The sequence below is a fragment of the Macaca nemestrina genome, chromosome X (assembly GCF_043159975.1).
Source record: "Macaca nemestrina isolate mMacNem1 chromosome X, mMacNem.hap1, whole genome shotgun sequence".
In the NCBI taxonomy this organism is placed as follows: domain Eukaryota; kingdom Metazoa; phylum Chordata; class Mammalia; order Primates; family Cercopithecidae; genus Macaca; species Macaca nemestrina.
Window position 1 is genome coordinate 122,043,268 of NC_092145.1, and position 24,981 is coordinate 122,068,248.

The following is a 24,981-nucleotide window of genomic DNA, read 5'->3' on the forward strand; positions in this document are numbered from 1 at the left end:
CGACTGTGAATCCATCTGGTGCTGGACTTTTTTTGGTTGGTAGGCTATTAATTATTGCCTCAATTTCAGAGCCTGTTATTGGTCTGTGCAGAGATTCAACTTCTTCCTGGTTTAGTCTTGGGAGGGTGTATGTGTCCAGGAATTTATCCATTTCTTCTAGACTTTCTAGTTTATTTGCACAGAGGTGTTTATAGTATTCTCTGATGGTAGTTTGTATTTCTGTGGGATCGGTGGTGATATCCCCTTTATCATTTTTTATTGCATCTATTTGATTCTTCTCTCTTTTCTTCTTTATTAGTCTAGCTAGCGGTCTATCAGTTTTGTTGATCTTTTCAAAAAACCAGCTCTTAGATTCATTGATTTTTTGAAGGGTTTTTTTGTGTCTCTATCTCCTTCAGTTCTGCTCTGATCTTAGTTATTTCTTACCTTCTGCTAGCTTTTGAATTTGTTTACTCTTGCTTCTCTAGTTCTTTTAATTGTGATGTTAGGGTATTGATTTTAGATCTTTCCTGCTTTCTCTTGTGGGCATTTAGTGCTATAAATTTCCCTCTACACACTGTTTTAAATGTGTCCCAGAGATTCTGGTATGTTGTATCTTTGTTCTCACTGGTTTCAAAGAACATCTTTATTTCTGCCTTCATTTCGTTATTTACTCAGTAGTTATTCAGGAGCAGGTTGTTCAGTTTCCACATAGTTGTGCGGTTTTGAGTGAGTTTCTTAATCCTGAGTTCTAATTTCATTGCACTGTGGTCTGAGAGACAGTTTGTTGTGATTTCTGTTCTTTTACATTTGCTGAGGACGGCTTTACTTCCAACTGTGCGGTCAATTTTGGAATAAGTGACTAGCGCCCACAGGCCTCATCCTCCTCCATGATGCCCTTGCTGCTGACAGAGGGCACGCAGGTGTTGGCGCCCAAGTGGATACCTAAGTCACAGGTGTACGTCTGCTGCCACTCAGTCACCTTGATAGGCTGCTCCATCAGGTTCATCACCTCCACCGTGGCTACTGGGGGCACAAAGGAGGAAGTCAGGAAGATAATTATACTATTGAAAGCATAAAATTTAAATTATAGATGGGGGAACATTTACAGACTGTAAGAAAATATTTGCAAATTATGTATTTGATAAAAGTCTTGGCCAGGCATGGTGGCTCATGCCTGTAATCCCAGCATTTTGGGAGGCTCAGGCGGGTGAATCACCTGAAGTCAGGAGTGCGAGACCAACCTGGCCAATATGGTGAAACCCTGTCTCTACTAAAAATGCAAAAATTAGCTGGGCATGTTAGCAGGTGCCTGTGATCCCAGCTACTTGGGAAGCAGATGCAGGAGAATCACTTGAACCTGGGAGGTAGAGGTTGCAGTGAGCTGAGATCACACCATTGTACTCCAGCCTGGACAACAGAGCGAGACTCTGTCTCAAAAAAAAAAAGTCTTGTATGTGGAATATATAGAGAGCTCTTACAACTCAATAATAAGACAAATAACCTAATTAAAAATGACAAAAAATAGTTGAATAGATATTTCACCAAAAAAGACACACAAATGACTGATAAGTACATGAAAAGATGCTCAACATATTTAGTCATTAGAGAAATGCAAATAAAAAAACACAATGAGATGTGTATTGACATATACAAGAATAGCTACAATATAAAAGACAAGACTTTAATAAGTGTTAAGGAGGATGTGGATAAATAGGAACCCTAATACACTGGTGGTGGGAATGTAAAATGATACAGCAACTTTGGAGAAAGCATCTATTGAAGAAAAATGAGAACAATGTTTACATGAGACTTTTATATAAATGTTCATAGCAGTATTATTTATCATAGCCAAACCCCAAAACAATCCAAATGCCCATCAACTGAAGAATGAATAAACAAATTGTGGCATACCCATACAATGGAATTTCAGTTGGCAATTAAAAGGAACAAAATACTGATACATGCTATGTGGATGAACATCAAAAAATATTTGCTAAGTGAAAGAAGCCAGACACAGAAGACTGCATATTGTATGATTCCATCTATATGAAATGCCCAGAATAGGCAAATCGATAGAGACAGAAATTAAGTAGTGGTTGCGTAGGCTGGGAATAAGAATGGAGATCGAAAATGGGCATGAGAGGTCTTATTGGGGTTATGAAAATGTCCTAAAATAGGATTTGTGTGATGGTTGCAAACTGTAAATTTACTAAAAAGAATTTAATTGTACACTTTAAATGAGGCAATTTTATGGTATATAAATTAGATTTCAATAAAGCTGTTAAAAAAACATTTAATAATTTAGGTTACAGGCATTCCTTTCTATATTTTGTACTGAATTTTTTCTTATTTCATTATTGAACTTAAATTCGAGGATATGTTTGTGTATCTTTTGTTAAATTAAGGAATACTTCTTAATTGAAGGAAATTCAGAAAATATATACAAAAAAATTATTTCCATAATTCCACTCCCTAAACTAAACACTGTTAGTATTTTAGTGTATACCTTTTGTAGGGGGCATCCGCTAGAGTCCTCATATTCATGGCTGCCCATTAGCTTTTGGATAATCTTTCTATACGACAGGTCCTTGAATTACATCTTTTTTTTCAGAATCGTTTTGTTATAACATTGATGAGAAAAAAAAAAAAATGATTCCTGGCTGGGGCCACGGTCTGTGTGGAGTTTGCACATTCTCCCCATGTCTGCGTGGGTTTTCTCCAGGTATTCCGGTTTCCTCCCTCATCCCAAAGATGTGCATGTTAGGTTAATCTGTGTGTCTACATGGCCCCAGTCTGAGTGAATGTGAGTGTGTATGTGAGTGCACTCTGTGATGGGATGGCATCCTGGCCAGCGTGGGTTCCCATTAGGTACCCTGAGCTGCCGGGATGGCCTCCGGTGACCCACAACTCTGAACTGCAATAACTGGATCTTGCTTGTTTTTATTAATCTGTCTTAAATGTATGTATAGCTCACATCTATTTTAATGTTTAATATTAGACGTGTTTTGGTCTTTATTTAGAATTTTGGTGATGTTTCTGTGACCAGAAATATGCCATAGGAACCTTGTTTATATCACTCTTGTTTACATCAATCTCATCACTCTTGTTTATATCAATTAGCCTATGGGAAAGTTGGCTTCCTTAGGCATTGTACCTAAAGTTTCAGTTTCCAAGAACCTATAGACAACGTTAATTGAGTTTAGGGGATGTGATGGTTTAGAGACCTGTCTGAAAATTCTTGATTCCTCCCATCAAATGGTGTAGTCTAATCCCCTTTTCCTTGAAACTGGGTGAACATCTGTGGTTACCTCCATGACTGGAATGTGGTGGAAATGATGCTGTGTGATTTCTGATCTTATCTTAAAAAAGGCTATATCACTTCTACATAGCTTTCTTTTGGAATACTCACTCTTGAAATTTAGCCACCATGTTGTAAAGAAGCCCAGGCCACATGGTGTCAAATGCTGACTTCCCAAATATCACCAGAACAACACACTGAAGAGACTAAGTTGAATATATTGCTTAAACTGATACTTCATGGAATCTGAGAGAGTCTCAGAGCAGGAGGACAAGGTCTGATGCTATATTGAGAGCTGGGAGTTTGGTTTACGAGAGTCTTTCAACACAGGAGCTTGATTAGAATAGGATAAGGATCTTAGGATTGGTGGATACTACAAGGTAAGTGTTTTGAGGCTAGAGGCTCAAATAATCTTACAATGTAAACTCTTCTACTGAAGAATGATACAACTTTCAGGAACTCCTGTAAAAAGCAATAATTTTACTTGCAACTTTTTTCTTTCTGGGCAATAGTCTACTGGAATACTAAAGTTATACTAACAAAGACAATGGAATAGTAAAGTCAGATTAATGTACACAGTAAGCTGTGTAGGGGTAGACAGTTTGTCTCTTTGTGGACAGGCCACATGTAGGTGTCTGGCCAATGGCCTCAGTTAAAGTCTCAACCTGAAAGCCATCATCAGTCACCAGACATGTGAGTGACTGAGATTTCATGTGATTCTATCCCCAAGCTTACACTGAATGAAACAGATTGTCTCTTGTTCAAATTTCACATTTGTGAGCAAAATACATGTTGCTTTAAGACATTAAATTTTGGGATGGTGTATGTGTTATGGTTAATTTTAGGTGTCAACTTGATGAGATTAAAGAATACTTAAAAACCTGGTAAAGCATTATTTCGGAGTGTGTCTGTGAGGGTGTTTTCAGAAGAGTTTAGCTGTGAGTCAAAATAGACTTCGTGGAGAAGATCTACCCTCTATGTGGGCAGGTACCATCAAATCTACTGGAGGTCCAGAAAGAACAAAGCAGAGAAAAGATGAATGTGTAGATCTGCTAAAGCTGGGGCACACTATTCCTCTCCTGTACTTAGAAGACAACTCCAGGCTCCCTGGCCTTTGGACTCCAACATAGGAGTATAAACTCAAATTCACAGCCCCACTTGCAACTACTGTACAGGGATGTGACCTAGACCCTAGCAATCCAATGCATCCATGTGAGATTGTGGTTTAGAAAGCAGCAATCTTTGGTGCTTCCATTTCTCCTGGAGATGTGCCTAGCATCTACTGGTACAATGACAGCAGCTTTCTGGTGATTGCAAAGTTGAGTTCCTGCCACAGATGTGGCATAAGGATAGTGGCAATGCAGGCTTCCTCTAGCAATCAGTGGCAGTAGTTTATCAAGTCTGTTTTGAGGCATGGTTTCAGGTCTATTCCTGGAAGTTAGGCTTCAAGCTCAATTTACCAGGGCTCTGAGAAATTGTGAGAACTATTAATGAATGACTTTTCTACTTAATAACCAACCTGATTGAGAAATTGGTGCCAAAAGAGGTTGCAAGCAACAGATTCTCAGGAAAATAAGGGGAAATCTCAGATTTATTACCTCTTCTAATTGTTGTTGATATCTCTAAAAACTCAACCAGTAGTCTAAGACATGCTCAAATCAAAGAAATAGCTAATTATTATCTACGCTTATTAGGAATAATGTGCTCATTTTGGGCAAGACTCTGAAGGATCTAGTAGTAGTTGGAATAGAATAATATGAAAGCCTTAAATAATTAAAAATTTGCAGTATAGCCTAGCTGCTTCTAGCTGAATTTGGCAGCTTAAAGAAAAGAAAAGCAACCTCAAAGCCTTAATGTCTTATATCAAGACAAAACCAAAAAATTGTGGAACTTCTACGATTTTATTCAAAGAATCTCTTATCACTTGCAGCCACTGGAGTGAGATAGTTGAAAACAAAACTCAAATTTTGAGTCTTGGGCTGCTGCATAAAAACATTGGTTTACCAGATATTTTACATAAAAGTTATATTTGGATTAGGAGAGAGTGGGATCCCAAGAATTGAAATGGGGACATATGGCCAGACTCATATAACTCAGTACCCCAAACCCCGTATAATCTTCCTTTCTCTCCTGGTTGATGAGGCTGTTCCTTCATTCTTTGAAGACCCTGTAACAACCTTGCTAAGAGTGTTACCTTGAAAAGGTGAGAAAATTCTATTTAGCCCACTACCTCTGATTATTGCAAAACCTAAACTAAAATCAGGTCATGGCAGGCTCCAGTTGCCAAATTGCAAATTTACTAATGTATATTGGCTAGAATCATAATAGGTTCAGTGGGTGCTATACCGAGTGAAGGAAGGACAAAATACTAGATAAGGCTGAGTTCATTGTTTAAGAAGCACTTACCAGGAGATTCTGATTCCATTGTGTTAGGTTAAGATGCTGGGAGTGGTTCCAATTGTTTGTTTAGTTGAACTCAATAAGGGGGCCAGAGTAAAAGAAGTTGAGATGCTAAGTTTCTCAGCATGATATATGTGAAGGAATCCAAAGACTTAGAAATTTTGTGGTAGATTTATTATGCATTACTTATTTTACTTATTTACTCATTCAACTCACATCATTTGATAGGTTTAGTAGACCTCTACTTTATACTTGAAGCTTCTGTCATAATCTTCTGTAGCAGTGTGTAAGATACATAGGTAGTGAACCAAGTTCTCACCCTAACACATAATTAAGTCTAAAAAATGATTAACCATAACCCATTACTCATTTCCTGACCTTTTTCAAACACAAAGAAACTCATACATTCTTTCTAAAGACAGAATGCAGGGCACTCGATTTGTGACTAGAGACGGCTAATGCTTCATGGCCTTGGAAGGTAGTGGGAAAAGTATTCCACATTGCTTTGCTTCCACTGGCCACTTGAAGTAGCAGCCAGTTGTGCTATGTATTAAGTTACAGCCTCAAGTTGCATGACACTGCCATGTCCCAATTTGTGAGATCAGTACAAAATTACAAGTTAGGTCAGTGATTTTCAACTGTGAGTAATTTTGCCCACTAGAGAATATTTGGCAATGTCTATAGACATTTCTGATTGTCAAAAGTGGGAGGATACTAACTGACACTTAGTGACTGGAGATCACAAATGCTACTAAACATCCTACGATGCACAGGACAGTTCCCCCCACAACGAAGAATTATCTAGCCCAAAATATCAATAGTGCCAAGGTTGGGAAACCCTGGGTTAGGTGTATATAAAATATGTACTGGAAATAGAGGCTGAACAGCCCTGCCATCTTACATATGGAGTATGAGTCAGCAAACATTTTTTTAAAGTGCCGGATGGTAAATATTTTAGGCTTTGTGGGTCATAAGGTCTCTGTTGCAACCATAGACAATACTCATAAATGAGAGTGCCTGTGTTCCAATAAAACTTTATTTACAGAAACAGGTTATAGGTTAGATCTGGCCTGCAGACAATAGTTTGCCAACCCTTGATATAGAGATTAGCCTGAATGCTCTTACTACAGTATTTTTTTCTTTATTGTATGATGGTAATCTACAACAATTTTATTGTTTGATGATGCATTTATTTTTCAATAAACCTTTTAGTTGCAATGAGTTTTTTAAAGTGAAGCTCAGGCCCTGTAGCCTGGAGCCTCCCTTGGGTGGGTGCTCCAAGGAGGAGTTTTTGTTGGCCAGGGTTGGGGAAGGAAGGTAGAAAGTGGGTACTCATTGCACATGGAAGCAGGAAGCAGTTTCCAGTGGGCAGGGGAGTGTGCACACCACGGAGCAAGGCTGTAGGGGATAGGGTAGAGGTTAGGAAGAAGAGGAGGAGCATGCTCCCACATCTACCAACCCATTAAGTCTATTAGGGTCTTGGTTGGTCATCTCTGCGAGTGTGGGACCTGTGCCCACCTCTTCTTTGGGAGGGGAGAGGGATAGAAAGTCCCTCACCTCTCAGCCTGCCTGAGTGGGAATTGGTATGTCTTCTAAAGGGTGAGGTGGCTTTGATCCTGGGTTGCCAGCCAGCACCATGGAAGAGGTAGCTGGATACCTGGAGGATAAAGAGAAAAACTGACTGCCCCACAGACCTGAAAATGGTCACCCCCAAAGGCCAAGAATGCTGGTACCAGGAAGACATGCTGACTTTGCCGCAATGCTTGAAAAATTACTTTACAGCCAATGACAGCTCCAAGTTCAAAACTATCAAGTCACATATGAAGTGGGAAAATGTAGCATTTAAGGACTTTTCTGTAGGTTTGAATGGGTAGAGATTTCTAACAAGGCCAGGAAGTTCCATACATTGACAGAATTGATCCTCAATGCTCAGAAACATGTTACAAATCCTTACAAAGGCAAAAAAAAAAAAAAAAAAAAAAAAAAAAAAACCTGCAGATTTCCCAAGGAATTCCTTGATTCCTTATTTCCCTTCTTCATGAAGAAGCAGGACAAGTATGTGAAACTCCCCTTGAGATGAGCAATCTGGACCTGACCAAGATTATATCCAAGAAATCCAAGCAGTTTCCGGAGAAGAAGATGAAATATATTCAGGGCTTCCATAAGGAGAAACAAAAGTTCTGTAGAAACCTGACCCAATTCAAAGAGGATCACTCTGACCCAATCCAGAATGACAAGAAGTCAGATATCCCCAAGAAGCCCCAAATTCCCCAGCAACTGTGGTACACTCATGAGAAGAAGGTGTATCTCAAAGTGAGCCCAGTTACCACTACGAAGGAGGTAAGGAGGTGAAGGACTTCCTAGGAAGCAGTGGTCTCAGCTCTTGGGCAACAAGAGGCTGAAATGGATTAATAAGGCCCTGGAGCAGCAGAAGGAATATGAGGAGACGATGTGGGACTATATCCAGAAGCACCTTGAGCCAAGGTGGGGTGGGCATCACCAAGTTCACCCTCACCAAGGCTGAGAATGGCAGCTCAAGGACAAGTCTGATGGATGACCCACCAAGCCACTTCCAAAAAGCTACTTGCTGTACTGAGAAGAGCTCATGGCTGACATGAAGGACACACCCAGCAGAGAGTGCATGGTGCTATGCAGCCAACAGTGGAAGCTCCTCTCCCAGAAGGAGAAAGATGCCTATCACAAGAAGTACATTCAGAAAAAGAAACATTATGAGGTGGAGCTCCTCCATTTACTTGGAGCCTTCCCCAAGGAGGAGCAGTAGTGGGTCCTGGGGAAGGAGAAGATGTTGAATAGCAACAAGAAGCAAGCCACCAGCCTGGCCTCCAAGAAGCCATCCCAAGATGGGGGTAAGGGCAACTCAGAGAAGCCTAAGTGGCCTATATTGGACATGTTCATTTCTTTTTCTTTGAGGAGAAGTGGTAGCAGTTGTGGGAGGAGCAGCCTGAGCTCTCTGGGAGTGAGTGGACCTACCTGATGGCCAAAATGTGGAATGATCTGGGAAGAAGAAGGCCAAGAACAAGGCCCAGGAGGGAGTACTAGGCCCAGGGCAAGCTGCCAGAGTCACCCAAGACAGCAGAGATCTGACAACAGAGCATCATTAGTGACTACATGGCCCAATTGAAGAACAACTGGGTGAAGCCCTCAAAAGCCATGGAGATGACCTGGAATAACATAAAGAATAAGGAGAAACTGCTATGGATTAAGAAGGCAGCTAAACATCAAAAGTGATATGAGAGAGAGCCGAGCGAGATGCAGGCATCTCTGGCTGCTAGAAACTCTTCCAAGAAGATAAAGTTCCTGGGAGAAACCAAGAAGCCTCCCATGAACAGTTCCCAGGAGCTGCTGTCCAATGGGGAGCTGAACCACCTGCCACTGAAGGAACGCATTTTGGAGATTGGCAGCCGCTGGCAGCACATCTCCCAGAGCCAGAAGGAGCACTACAAAAAGCCGGCCAAGGAGCAGCAGAAGTGTACAAGGTATACCTGGGCCTCTGCATCAAGAGTCTCCCCAGGACCATGTAATTTATAGAGTACATCTCCAATAAATGTAAGAGCATGACTAAGCTTTGAGACCTGCACTCCAAGTCCAGCTGGACTACTCTGAAGTCCAATTAGGAGTCTGAGGAGAAGGACAACGAGGATGAAGAGGAAGAAGAGGAAGATGATGAGACTAGTGACTCCTCTGAAGACGGTGGGGACTCCTCCAAGTCCAGCACTGAGGATGAGATCAAGGATAGGGACAAGAATAAGGAGGATGACAAGGATAAGGATGATGAGGAGAATGGCAGGGAGGATGAAGACAATGAATCCACCCGCTCCTCCTCTTCAAGGGACTCCTCAGATGCTGACTTCAACTGAGATCAGCCCCACCCTGAGGCAGCCAGGGAGAGCCCAGGAGCTCACCTCACAAAATATGGTGGGGATAGGGGGCTGGAGGAGTCCAAATCAGGATCCTACAGCCTCAGAGACATCAGCCCTGGGGGGTCCTCCAGGGAGAGCAACCACCTGACTGAGCCAACACCAGACCAGTCCCCCACACCCCCACTACTTGTGACTTGTGCTTCTGGCTTGGATGTTGTAACAGGGAGCAGAAATGAGGGGTCCCAGAGAGTTCAGCGAGGTCCTCATAACTGCAGCTCAAACCAAGGTGGGGTGGAAGTCTGGGGGGGACCCTTTCTTTTTCAGAGGGGCTTCCTGCCTGGCCTCCTGCATTGGAACTGGAGGCAGGGAACATTTCGGGAGAGGAAGATACGTGCCTCTGAGGAAATAGGCACTGCCCTGATGGCCCTCTCCCCTGTCCCCTGTAGGAAGGAGGTGTCTGGACCCGCTTATTGGGGAGGGGACAGAAGTGTGTTTTATATACATATATATTAAGCTGTAAACAAGATGCTTCATTCTGAAAAAAATGAAGCACATGATTATTAATAACCGAATTACTGACTTTCTGTTTCTCAAGACAGTTGATCATGGACATGTAATTTGCACAAAAGTTTAAGAGCCATTTACCAGCCACCCTGGGAGCCAAAATAATATCAATGACTGGCTATATAAAATCCAAGGAGGTAGATCTGTGAAAGGTACATGCACATTTATTTCAAAACTTCGTAGTTTCTTTTTTAAATTTATTTTACTTTAAGTTCTGGGATACATGTGCAGACCGTGCAGGTTTGTTACATAGGTATACACGTGCCATGGTGGTTTACTGCACTTAGAAAACTTCATAGTTTCAAAACTTCATAGTTAATTTAAGAAGCCTGGGCCTGAAGATGGCAAGTTAACATGTATTAATATGTCTTCAGAAGGTGTATTTACATATCACTCAGTAAAGCATGACTTTTAATTTAGATCAAATCATCATTTTCCTAAATTAATGCCATTCATTTTTATTCCAAGTGTTCATGTGCATATATTAAAAATGAACTGATAGATGTTATTGTGTTCACTTCATTAGCAGAGCTTTGCAAAGAATTAAGCGAGGTCAGTTTTAAATCAGTGATATTGAATGCTTCAAATAAAACAATCTGTTAATTCCAATGATGGCTAAATTTTTCTCACCCAACTCATTGAATCAAAGTAAAATTTTTAGAAGTTCATTCTATCAAAGTGAAATATGATATTGTTTTGAATTCTATTGGAAATTCATTTTAAAAGTTCAACATTGAGGATTCAGTTATTTGTTTTGTGATATAATATGAAAGTTATTATTTTTTTTTTGTGAAGCACAGTGTTATGGTAAAAACAAGGTGTTTTTTTCTTACTAAATGAAGTTGCCTATGGAGCAGAAGTGTACTTGAATTGGTTGACATGCACACATAATTCAAAATGATTGCAAGAGAGCTATGATATTATACCACTCAGAAAAGGCAGTTGTCACAATTTACCAAGGCTTTATAAGCATGCGCACGGGCACACACACACACACACACACACAGATTAATTGAAGCCAAAATATTTTCTGATAAAGTTCATATCGAATTAAAAAATGTAGTATGGCAGCACATGATTTCTCTCAAGCTGAGGAAAGATGTATATAAGAAAGTCTGATGGAAATTCAAAAATTAAAATAAATTTTAAGTACAGTTTTCAAATTGATATTTTGGCCTCCTTCTTCCCAAAAAGGTTGTAGTAGGCAACACCAAAGTAACATTTCCATGAAAATAAAATATTTTTTCTGGAAACATTTAAATGAGCTAAACTTTATATTTCCCTATATTTCAATATTTTAATGACTACTGTGTATAACTTGCTAGCTAGTACAGTTGTTTTACTAAGATTTGTGCAAGAAGTCACGCTAATCTTTTAACTTTTATATGTGTAAAAATATAATATATAATATATATAATATAACAAATGATGCTCTTAAATATTTGCTCTAGGCTTCCTGCTAACCTCCACAGAAAGCACTTGGACTCTTAAGAAATAAATACAATGAGATAGAACAGGTCACTAATAAGGAAATAAATTGATAGTCCCTCTCTTCTGCTCAGAGCTGTTGTTGAGATGAATTTAATAATAGGATCACCAAAAAGTTGTTGAGCTCCAAATAAAAGACCTCTTAAGAACCCACTAAGGAGGAAATGGTATTTTCTGGCCCTCCACTACTGTGCCCTGTGTTCCTGTAGATATCTGTTACTTTTCAGCTGCCCGGTATCCACTGCCACTTCCCAGGGCACCCCAATTTTCTTTTGGTGAATATCTCTCCCTGATTAGGGTAATCTTGGTGTAAGGTAATTCCAGGTTCCTCCCTCACCCTTTGGAAGCCAAAGGCATCTAGCCTTGCCTACTTTGAGAACCAGGAAAGAGAAGTTGGTCTGAGCTTGACAAAACTGATACTCTTTCCCCAAACTTTGGATCTTGAGGAATTGATGCAATGAAACAAATGTAGGTCATGCATTTATTGGTTACTTCCTTCTTTAAATTAGTTGCTATGAATTCTGTGGCCTAGGCCTACAGAGTGACCTTGGTTTCTGTAAGCCCAGGCCTGATTTTCCAGCCTCTGCCTTCGGTTAAACCAAAGATCATTTCAATTACTTGCAAACAGGAATCCCAAATGACACCTCTTCCTTTAGCAGTGCTTTCCCCTACATCTATGTCAAGTAAATTACCCTATAACCTACCTACGTTGCTTGTCTCTGAGAGAAGTCATATTTTTCTAAAAGTAATTTGCACTAAGGCCTTAAGAACTCAGTATGTTACTCTTTCTAGGAGTCTTAGAATAGCAGAAAGTTCTTTAAGGAGAAGATGTTAGATAAGCTTTGAAAGGTAGATGTTCAGACATTTGGTCCCTATATGAATATAGAATGAAATGCTACAATTTATTGAATACTTTACCATATGGGTGTTACTGTGCTAAGTGAGCACTTTGCAGACAATCTTCATGATGATACTCTGAGGAAGGTATTATCATACCCATTTTTATAGCTGAGCAATGAGAGGCTTGGAACAGTAAGAATTTCCTCAAAGTCATCAAGCTAATATTTGAGAAAGCCAAAATTTGAATCTATGTTATTTGGCTGCAAAGTCATTTTCCTAGCCATTACCATGTACTGCCTCTCTGTATGGTAGGAAACTTCTGGGGAAAGAAGGATTTTCTCTCTCAGGCACTCTATAAGCATGTTTTGCCATTTCTATGTGGGAACTAGCCCAGCACATGCACCCAAGTACAACATACCAACATGGAGGCTGACATTTCTTCCCTGTGTGAATCTGGATAGTTTGGTTGGACCAGGCCAGCAGTGTCCTTGTCCAGTTGTTTTTTTTCCAGGACCCAACTATTATTTTAGTAAATTAATGAGGTATAATTTACATATAGTAAAATGTGCAGATTTTATGAGGAGCGTTTGGAAAATTTTAGCAAAAATATACAACATGTAACCACCCAGCTCAAGATATAGAACATTTCCAGCACCCGGATTTAAAGTCAGTTCCCCCACCCACAGAGGCAACCAGTTTTAAAATTACCACAAGTTGCACTGTTTTTGAACTTTAAATCCTTGTTTTGTAAGTAGGGTCCCATTCTGTCACCCAGGTAGGAGTGCAGTGGCACAAACATGACTCACTGCAGCCTGGACCTCCTGGGCTCAAGTGATCCTCCTGCCTCAGCTTCCCGAGTAGCTAGGACTATAGGTGCAAGCCCCCATGACTGGCTTATTTGTTTGTTTGTTTGTTTATTTATTTTGTAGAGACAGGGTCTCACTATGTTACCCATGCTGGTCTTGAACTCCTTAGTTCAAGTGATCCTCCAGCCTTGGCCTTCCAAAGTGCTGGAATTATAGTTATAAGCCACCATGCCCAGCCTGTTTTTGAGCCTTATATAAATGGAATCATATAGTATATACTCTTTTGTGTAGGGCTTCTTTCACCCAACCTAATGTTTTTGAGATTAATCTATGCTGTTGGATGCATCATAATTATTTCTTTCTATTGCTCATTCACTGTATGAATATACCCCAAAGTTTTTCGTTTACTCATTTTCCTGTTGATGGACATTTGGGATGTTTTCAGTTAATGGTAGTCCGAATAAAACTGCTCTGAATATTCTTGTCCAAGTCTTTCTATGGATATATACATGCATTTCTTTTGGTTAGTAAATACTTAGAAGTGAAATTGCTAGGTCATTTGAAAATTTGTATTCATGTCCTTAGACCAGTTTTGATAGGATTGTTTGTTTTTTGCTTGCTGATTTATTTGAGTTCTTTGTAGATTTTGGATATTAGTTCTTTGTCATTTGTATAGACTGTGAAGATTTTCTCTATACAAATGGCCAACAAGCATATGGAAGAAATGCTCAACATCACTAATTATCAGGGAAATGTAAATCAAAATCACAATGTGATACCACCTCACTCCTGCAAGATGGCCATAATCAAAAAAATTAAAAAAAAAATAGATGTTGACATGGATGCGGTGAAAAGGGAACACTTTTACACTGTTGGTGGGAATGTAAACTAGTATAACCTATATGGAAAACAGCGTGAAGATTCCTTTAAAAACTACAAGTAGATCTACAGTTTGATCCAGCAACCCCACTACTAGGTATCTACCCAGAGGAAAAGAAGTCATTAAAAGAAAAAGATACTTGCATATGCATGTTTGTAGCAGCACAATTTGTAATTGCAAAAATATGGAACCAGCCCAAATGCCCATCAGTCAATGAGAGGATAAAGGAAATGTGGTATATATTCCATGGAATACTACTCAGCCATATAAAGGAATGAAATAATGGTATTCACAGCAACCTGGATGGAATTGGACACTATTATTCTAAGTGAAGTAACTCAGGAATGGAAAATCAAAGCACTGTATGTTCTCACTCATATGTGGGAGCTAAGCTATGAGGGCACAAAGGCATAAGAATGATACTTTGGGCTTTGAGGACTTGGGAGGAAAGGGGGGGTGGTGATGGATAAAATACTACACATTGAGCACAGTGTACACTGGTTGGGTGATGGGTGCACCAAAATCTCAGAAATCACCATTAAAGAACTTATTCATATAACCAAACACCACCTGTTCCCCAAGAAACCTATTGAAATAAAAAAACTAAAAATTAAAAAAAAAAAACTAATGCAGGAACAGAAAATCAAGTACCACGTATTCTCACTTATAAGCGGGAGCTAAATGATAGGAACACATGGACACATAGAGGAGAATAACAGACACTGGGGCCTACGCAAGGGTGACAGATGGGAGGAGGCAGAGGAGAAAAACAAATAAACAAACAAAAAACCTAACTGTTGGGTACTAGGCTTAGTACCTGGGTGACAAAATCTGAACAACAATACCCCTGTGACATGAGTTTACCTATATAACAAACCTGCACATGTATCCCTGAACCTAAAATAGAAGTTTAAAAAACAAACAAAATCATAAGAGGAAAATATGGAATATTTCATGATTGTAGTTAACCCAATTAGATTAATTAGAATATAAGTTGAATCCTAAACATTAATTATTATCACCATCAAACTCATTGAGTCTCATGTTTTATATTTGTTTCCTATAGATGCTGTATCCACAGATCAATTTTCAAATGCTTTGCTTTCGTTTCTGTAAGTTCAACTTAATGTGTTATAGAGGTTATGAGTTAAATAAACATTTGGATATGACCTAAAAAAAAAGAAATTTCTAGGCAATGAGGAAGGAATATATTACATTTCATTAGAAATGACAAAGATGTACAAGTTTACATTCCTATCAGCAACGTATGAGCATTCCAATTACTCTACGTCTTCACCCACACTTGAGGGGGTGTTTTTTATATTTACCATTTTAGTGAGTATGTAGTTTTATCTCACTGTGGTTTTAATTTGTATTTTCCTCATGACTAATAACATTGAGCACTTTTCATATATTTGTTGGCAATTTGGATATCTTCTTTCACGAAGTGCCTGTTCAAGTCTTTTGTTCATGTTTTTATTATTGTTGGCTGATTATGAAAGTGTATGACACCATACTTGACCAGCCATACAATCTTCATTCTAAATGCATGTCAGAAAGCTTAATCACTGACTCAGTGACATTCAATAGTTATCCAAAGCTAAGCTGAAAGAGGTCATATTTATAAGGATTGTCTTGCATTAGATGTTTCTGCCTACTCTTCAAGGCCAGAGGTTTTAAACTGGCAGCAACTGACCAGCTCTGGACTACAGAAGCATTTTGTTCAGTTATTATTTTCACTGATATAGTTGCTAATATATTAAAAGTCAAAATAAATCTGGCAACACAGGGCTTATGCTTCCCTCTGGGAATATTGGCTGAGGCTGAGTAGTAGTAGATGCCCTTAGACTGTGCATGTGCTTTCCAGTTTGACACAGCCCCAGCCCCTACTCCCTATTCTCTTATTCCCAATCTGCTTCACTCACTTACATTGCCTAGTGGCCTCCATAGACATGGGGGAATTTCCATTCTGCTCACAGAACCAGGCTGGGTTTCTGTGAGAAACTAGTTTATTATTTCCCCATGAATGTTGTGAAATAGATAGTTCACCACATTTCCCTCTTAACGCTACAAATGCACAGGCAAATTTGTGACTCAATTGCAAGAGACTTCATACATTTTATATGTTAAACCTTATATTTAATCTTGTCCCTAACCTTATCATTCTTTATCTTGATTTTTTTTACCTAAAATATCTTGCAGAAAATGTATTTAAATTTTTTTTGGAACAAAGCCTCTGCATATCTATTAGGAGTCGTTTCTTAAAAAAAAGGATAGCCAGCCATTAGCTATGGAGCCCACATAACTCATTTTCTTCTCCATCTCATGGAGGATGGTCAAGGGGAATGAGGTAGTGTTAAAAAAATAGAAGATCCCCTCACCATTTGACATGGGTGTGAAATTTCTCAGCAGGCCCTAGGCCTAGAAGCTCTGAAGAAAATAAGATCCCTGGTGAAAACAAGAAGGAACAGAGTTTACACACATCTGGTCAGATCATATTACAAAAAAATGTTGCTATATCACTACACATGTATTGAAATGATAATGCAGAGAAACTGGATCACTCATACATTGCTAAAGATAATGGAAAATGGTATGGCTACTCTGAAAAAGAACATGACAGTTTCTTACAAAACTAAACACATGCTTATCATACAACACAGCAATTTCACTCTTGAGCATTTATCCCAGAGAAATGAAAATATATGTTCACACACACACAAATGTACGTGGATGTTATAATATTCAAACACTGGAAATGACCCAGATGCTCTTTAAGGAGTGAATACTTAACTGTGGTATATCCATACCATGAAATACTACTCAACTGTAAAAAGGAACATGCTATCAATATGCATAACAACCTAGATGGATCTCCAGGGAATTATGCTGAGTAAGAAAAGGTAATCTCAAAAGTTTACATACCATATGATTTCATTCAGTCCATAATGAATGAATTTTATATAACATTCTTGAAATGAAAAAATCATAGTTATGGAAACCAGATTAATGGTTGCTAGGGGTTGGCCGGTGGTGGTGGCAGAAAGGAGGTGGTTGTGGCTATAAAGGGTGCATAAGGAGTTCCTTGTAATGGGACTGTTCTGTAGTTTTAAAATTTTATAATTATTATTATTATTGTAGAGACAGGATCTCACTATGTTGCCCAGGCTGGACTTAAACTTTTGGGCTGAAGCAATCCTCCTGCCTCAGCCTCCTATGTGGGACTATAGGCATGGGCCACCACACCCAGCTATTTTCTATCCTGACTATAGTGGTGATCACATAACACTACAAATGTGATAAAATTGCATAGAACTAAATACACACACACGACTGCGTGTACAACTGGTGAGATCTGAATAAGTTTGGTAAACTGTATCAACATCAATTTCCTGGTTGTGATATTGTACTATAGTTAGGAAAGATGTTACTATTGAGGGAAACTAGGTAAACAGTGAATGGGATCTCTCTCTCTCTCTCTATTACTTCTTAAAGCTGCATGCAAATCTACATTTATCTCAAGATAAAAAGTGAAAAAAAACCCCACTACACAAAAGTATTGATTAAAAACTTAACTTCAAGCCAATTTAAGCAATATTAAAGCAAAAGGATTTAGGTAATTATGTACAATTTAATAACATAATATATATTGTCCATTATATACCTTATTGGTCTGGCAAAGAGCCTGTTTCAGTTACTATGGCTGTGTAACAAATCACCCCAAAACTTGGTAGCTTGAAATAATGACAACATTAATTTTGCTCATAAATTTGTAATTTGAGCAAGACTCAGTGGAATGGCTCATCTCTCTGTTCCATATGGCATTGTGTTTTTTTTGTTTGTTTTGTTTTTGTTTTTGTTTTTGTTTTTGTTTTTGGAGGGGAAGGGATGCCTAAAGACTGGGGGCAGAAATCATCTGAAAACTCACTCACTTACATGTTTAGTGATCGATGCTGACTGATTTATGCTGAGATCATGGCTGGAAATGTCAACTGGGACATCTCCATGTGACCTCTCCATATAGGTTAGGCTTCCTCATAACATGGAGTCAATGATGAGAGTCTCCAGAAAGATAGAGAGCCCAGTGAAAATTAATCATGTTTATGAGCTAGCCTCGGAAGTCATGCAATGTCACTTCTGCCACAGTCTCAGTCCTGTCCAGATTTAAGGGGAGTAAACGTAGACTCTTGATATAGGAGTGTTAACATCACAATGTAAGGTGATCGTGCTGGAAGGGATATACTGTGGCCATCTTTGGCAAATACAATTTAGTACAGGGCTGACACAGAATAAATAATATACAATTTTAATAAATGAAAGGAGAGAGAGGGAGAGTGAGTGACTAAGTATATGCTTTGTTACCTCTTTTTGCACCACCCTTACCCTCATCTTTGCCCTGCTGGGTAAATACCTTCAGTTCCACATTTTGAAAACCTGGTTCTCAGAAATATGTTAACACTTCTCTCCCTAGAATATATTGACTGTTATGGTGGCTTTGGAATGTGTCAACTTGGCAAGGCTCAACTACGTTTTTAAGATATCCCCTTCCTATATGTTGCTGGTTAAAGTGGGCCACAAGAGAAATTCTTATGTAAGATTAGGATAGCAGAAGAGAACAACAGCCATTTTGTAACTCCCACATCGTCACTGATCTGCTAACTGTCCTCATTGGAGAGAGTCAGCAGCTGGGCTTTAACTGCTCCACTCTCCCCTGACTCCTCTTTCCGATGCTTCTACTCCTGCGTAAGGTATGTGGGTTTAGCCCTGTGATGAAGGCTCCCCAGCTTCTACAAAACAATCATACTATTCGGTCTGTGCAAAGGTAATTGCAGTTTTTTTTTGCCATTTCTTTCAATGCTAAGGTCAGAGTCAACAAGAACTGTCACAGGTTTCAGCCCATCCTTGTCTTCAGCTTGTGCTTGTGGGTTCCAGCTTACTATTGCTTTCCCTCATTTCATAGCCATCTTCCCTTCCCCAACTGCCTGCCCTGTGGACTTTAAGCTCCAGCATCACAAGTGGCAAAGACAACCTTACTCAGACTACTTAACCAACTTCCACCAATTGTGTAAGGTTAAATCTGTTTGTGTGTGTGTACCTGTGTGTGTAGTGGTTTTCTTTCTCTGATTGAACCCTAGATGATACAGATGGCATCAGAAGTCCCCAGATCAAGTATTAAACTACATGTGAATTAATTTTAAGCAGCTTTGTTGAGGTCTAACTGGTATACATACATGTTGATTTTTTTTCATTCATCCCACATTCAATATATATTTAAACCTCTACTATATCTCTATTCATATAGTCTTCATTTTCAATAAGACAGTTTCTTTAAAAGTGGGACAAAGTGTGATTTAACTTTTGATATTTTTGAAAGAGCTGTTAAATAAATAGATGCGAAAATATTTTTTGTGGGAAACTCAACCCCATTTTTCTGTGGTGGAAAAGAGATGTAAGTATTCAAGACTTTTCAGGAATAATTTTGTTTTATTTGGGGACTTTTAAAGGCCAGATGAAATGCTGGGATTTCAAGCTGTGAAATAGATGTTTTGGTTTTAGGCAGGGGAGGAGGAGGAATATTTATGTACATGCTGTTGTTTAGCTTTCACGTATGCTGTGTCTTTGTAGCACCTCCTGAGGAGCTGGAGAGAGGAAAACAATGAGAGAACAAAGACCCTCTTCACACACACACACACACACACACACACACACACACACACACACACAGCCATTCCTGGGTATTCTTTACTCTCTGGCTCTGAGGAAGGGGAATTGAGTTGATTTGGTAATTTATCCGAAATAGTCTTCATCAAACCATCTCATGATAGTCTTACTGACAAAGGTTACTTAACTGCTTTTAAACCGCATAAATCACAATTTAAAATCTGTTTCACAGAGGGAAACATTACTGTGACTCATTTTTCCTTGAAGATGGATAAGCAGCAGCTCATGCATTTTTAGAGAGTTCATATTTCTGTGGAGCTACATCTATTTTGCAATTTAAAGATTTCATTTTCGGCTGGGCCCAGTGGCTCACGCCTGTAATCCCAGCACTTTGGGAGGCCAAGGCGGGGGGATTACTTGAGGTCAGGAGTTCGAGACCAGCCTGGCTAACATGGTGAAACCCCGTCTCTACTAAAAATTCAAAAGTTAGCTGGGCATGGTGGTGCACGCCTGTGGTCCCAGCTATCTGGGAGGCTGAGACAGGAGAATTGTTGGAATTGGGAAGGTGGAAATTATGGTAAGCCGATATCATGCCACTGCACTCCAGCCCAGGTGACAGAGCGAGACTCCATCTCAAAAAAAAAAAAAAAAAAAAAAATTTCATTTTCATGACTGATATTAAAAGCCTGTAAGACCCCTTAGACTTTGTTTAATTATGTGTAATGTCCCGAGTACCTAGCATTTTTATGATGTCTAAATGTTGAAAGATTTAAAGCACATCACTTGGCCAGAGCTTCTGAGTCTTCACACATCAAAGTATACAAATGAAGAAAAAATGTATACCTAAGTTTTATCTAAATTAGACCAATGCAGCTGCTACACACCTGGGACACACTGGGATGACTGTCCCAGTTGTTAATATATTTAAATACTTCCATACTGGTTGGTCAAGAGACATTGCACTGAGCTCTATAACACTCCCCGTCCACCTGGCACTGAAGCCACCTCTGCTCCTCCCCCAGGACCCCACAGAACACTCTTTGACACAGCAAATAAAGAGCTATTGCCCACCACATTGGGCTGCCTTCAGGACCCTGTGCCAATACTCAAGCGGGTCTTCAATCCAGTACCTGTGCTATATACAGGTATTAAATATTTTGGCTCTCTCTTGTATACAAATGTGGTGGAGAAGGGCCTGGCATGGAAGTTGGGAGATTTAAGTTAGAGTCCTTGATTAACCTCTGATATGGTTTGACTCCATCTCCATTCAAATCTCAACTTGAATTGTATTCCTACATGTTGTGGGTGGGACCCAGAGGGAGGTAATTGAATCATAGGGGCTGGTCTTTCTTGTGCCAATCTCGTGATAGTGAATACGTCTCACAAGACCTGATGGGCTTATCAGGGGTTTCTACTTTTGCCTCCTCCTCATTTTCTCTTGCTGCCACCATGTAAGAAGTGCCTTTTACCTCCCTCCATGATTCTCAGGCCTCCCCAGCCATATGGAACTGTAAGCCCAATTAAACCTCTTTTTCTTCCCAGTCTCAGGTATGTCTTTATCAGCAGCATGAAAATGGACTAATATGACCTCTCTGAACCTCAGTTTCTCCCATTTACTTATTTATTTAAAAAATTATTTGGCCGGACGTGGTGGCTCACATCTGTAATCCCAGCACTTTGGGAGACTGAAGCAGGCAGATCATTTGAGGCCAGGAATTCGAGACCAGCCTGGACAACATGGTGAAACCCTGTCTCTACTAAAAATACAAAAATAAGCTGGGCATGGTGGCGCATGCCTGTAATCCCAGCTACTTGGGAGGCCAAGGTTCAAGAATCACTTGAATCCAGGAGGCAGAGGTGGCAATGAGCCAAGATTGCACCACTGCACTCCAGCCCAGGCGACAGAGCAAGACTCTGCCTCAAAAAAAAAAAAAAAAGAAAAGAAAAGAAAAGAAAAGAAAAAAAAGAAAGAAAAGAAAAAGAATATATTTTTTTAGAGATAGGGTCTTGCTGTGTCACCCAGGCTGATGGCAATGATCATAGCTCACTGCAGCCTCAATCTCCTGGGCTCAAGCAATCCTCCCACCTCATCCTCCTAAGTAGCTGGGACTACAGGGGGCATAACACCATGCCCAGCTAATTAAAAAAATATATGTTTTAGTAAAGACGGAGTTTTGCTATGTCGCCCAGGCCAGTCTTGAACTCTTGGCCTCAAGTGACCCTCCCGCCTTGGCTGGCATGAGCACCCAGTCAGTTTCTCCCATTTATAAAATAAGAAGTTTGGACTAGATTATATCTAATGACCCTTTGAGTTCTATTCTGGGATTCAATGATTTAGACACATCTGAACATTTTTCATTTTTATCTGGAGGTTTTGGTGTCTTGCAGAGGGAAAAGAATGGCTAAAAGGAGTTGGATAACTTGTTCCAAAAAGCTGGCCAAGCAGTTGGACTTGTCAAGAAAAAAGGCAGTGGAAATAAAATAGAGAACACTGTATAAAATCCCTGCCCAACTATGCTGGGAAAACCATTTGCAATTCTGATTCTAAAATGTCTAAAAAAAAAAATCATATTGGAGGTGGAAAGTTCCCAGAGAAGGGCAACTAATAGATTGGACAAATGGGCTATCTCTCTATTTGAAGACAGATGAAGATTTGTAATACTTTTGCATAGAAAAGCAAAGTTGAGTAAGAGAGTCAAAGACTATACGTTTTCGAAAGACATAGAGGGATGATCACTGACTTACTCATCAAGCCTTTATAATCCTGCACCTGGAAAACAGCTCTTAAAGATTGAAGGGACTAAATTTAGAGTCATGATCTTCTCTGCACACTGATAGGTGTGAAGTCGGGGTGATAAACTTTTGAAACTTGTTACCCCAAGAGGTACTAGGAGCTGTTTACATTGATCCAAATAAGATAGATATTAGTTTATGGTGATGAATCTATAAAATATGCAGGGACAGTGATGTTCAGGGCACATCAGGGAAGACAGTGCTGATCTCTTCTAACCCAGTATTGCCACTCTCCAAGAGAGAATGTAGGCCAAAATGACACCTAGGTATACTTCCAGAAGGGCAATTTGCTTTTCTCCTTTTCCCATTTTTTTGTTTTCCTTTATTTTCTTATTATTATCTCATAGAAGTAGTGAATGATCACTTGCAACAAGAAAATTTAAACGGTTCAGAAGACCGTGAAATTAAAAGTAAATTTTTTCCCCTGCCAACATCCCTCTTCTTACAGGTAACCACAGGAAAATGTGCGTGTCCATTTTGACTTGTCAAAAAACTATGTATGATCATATATATACAGTTAATAAAATATCTTAGGTATTTTATCCACTTATTTAATTATTTTAGTGGTTTTAGATTCCATCATGTAAATAAGTCATAATTTATTTAACCAACTAATGAATACTTAGGATGTTTCCAGCATTTGCCACATTTGCAGTGTTACAATGAACATTTTTGTGTCTTGTATATATCTTGTACCTCAGTCCACTTGTTTGTTAAGGTGGTTTTATACAATGAAGTTTCTGGGAAAAGTACTGCTACATTAAATTATATCACATAATACATTTTGATAAAATGGCCAAATTTTTCCACCAACTTATGCTCTGTTTATGAGTGTTCCTCTTTCCCTATGCTATCATGATATGACAATTTCTGTATTTCCACATCTTTATGCATCTCCTCCTGGCTAAGCAGAAATGTATTCAGTTAAGTATATTACTACACTCCTAAAAGCACAGATGTTATGAGGATAGCAAAGAGATATAAATAAGCTTGGGAACTTGGAGAAATGCCATATAACAATATCTCTGTTGGCCAAATGGATACAATCACATAGAGTTTTCTGATGAATTTTATTTTCAGGTCCCCAAACAGGGTATTTGATCTGAATTTCATTTTAAAATTTTATTCTATTACACAAATCATTCATAGAAAAGAGTAAGTCTTGGAAAGTATAACGAATGAACACCTGTGTAGAATCTTGTTTATGGCAATTAGAGGTTGAGTTGACTAAAATAATGGTAGTTTTTATTTCTGTCAACCTGATCATTAGGTAGATCACACAGCCTCCTCTTCCTGCATCATTCTTTGCCTCACCCTCCCTCTACCTGTATACAGTAAAGTAGATGTGATTAATAGAGCTTATCCCTTTAATTTTGTGACTATTTTGAATGAGTTATTTACAACAAACATTATGGGTTTGTTTGAATTAAAAAGCGAAGGGGTTAAGATGTCATATATCCCAGGATTATATACACATTACTAAAAACCAGAGCCTTACATCCAAGGCATGAAACACTAGCTATGAATTTTCCAGCATTAATAAGCAGATAGGAACATAGTTGATGGGGTGGACCTGGAGGGAGATCTAGGTGAAGGGTATGTGTGTGTGTGTGTGTGTTTTGTGTGTGTGTGTGTGTGTGTGTGTTTGTTGGGGAGGTGGGGTGATGGTCCATGTGCTTCTGAAACACACCTGCTGTCTCCAGTTATGTAATTTGGTGAAAGAATGCCAGGACTTGGCAGCTAAATGATGGTAAGAAATAGCTCTTCTCTCTCCTCTGCCTGAGCTTGCAGCATATGGTCCCAGAGACTATTACAGGCAGGAAGATAACCTGGATGTCCCATGCCTGAGCCAGTTCTCACCCTACTCTATCCCAGCTGCATGCTATAACACCACAGAAACACAGACCTTTGTGTGTCTGATCAAGAGGAAGGTATTTTTCAAGAAGGAATGTGGAACCTAGACTAGAAATTTCAGCGGGCTTATAGCTCTGGGCATTGGTTTGCCACTCCCTGGCACTTTGGTTTTTATTACTATGGCTTCACTTCCCACACCCTCTGACCATGGCCATTCACTGGCTTCATGTTGCTTTTTCACTTGAACACCATACAGCATTTTTTAAGCCTCAGTAGTCAGAGGGATTTGTTTGCAGAACCTAATTCCCATACAAAATAAATAAATAAATAAGAATCACTTCCTCTTTTGCAAGGCTGCCAACTTGTTTACTTCAAGGGGCAATTATGTCACTGCCAGAACCACACTGATAAATAATCTCCTTGTATTTGAATTTTAAAATGAAGCTCTCTAGAGGGTTAGACTCAAAAAGAACCAATGATAGCTTACTTTGCTGGCCTCAAATTCAAGTTAAAATTTGCATCTTAAGAAGAATT

General features: G+C 39.3%; 1 long non-coding RNA gene and 1 pseudogene across 1 annotated transcript in view; both read left to right on the top strand.

Moving 5' to 3' along the window:
• Window positions 1–24,981, top strand: part of LOC139360606 (uncharacterized) — a 161,380-nt gene that overhangs the window by 18,433 nt on the left and 117,966 nt on the right. The gene's annotated exons all lie outside the window — the stretch shown is intronic.
• Window positions 2,682–9,558, top strand: LOC105464097 (nucleolar transcription factor 1 pseudogene; annotated as a pseudogene).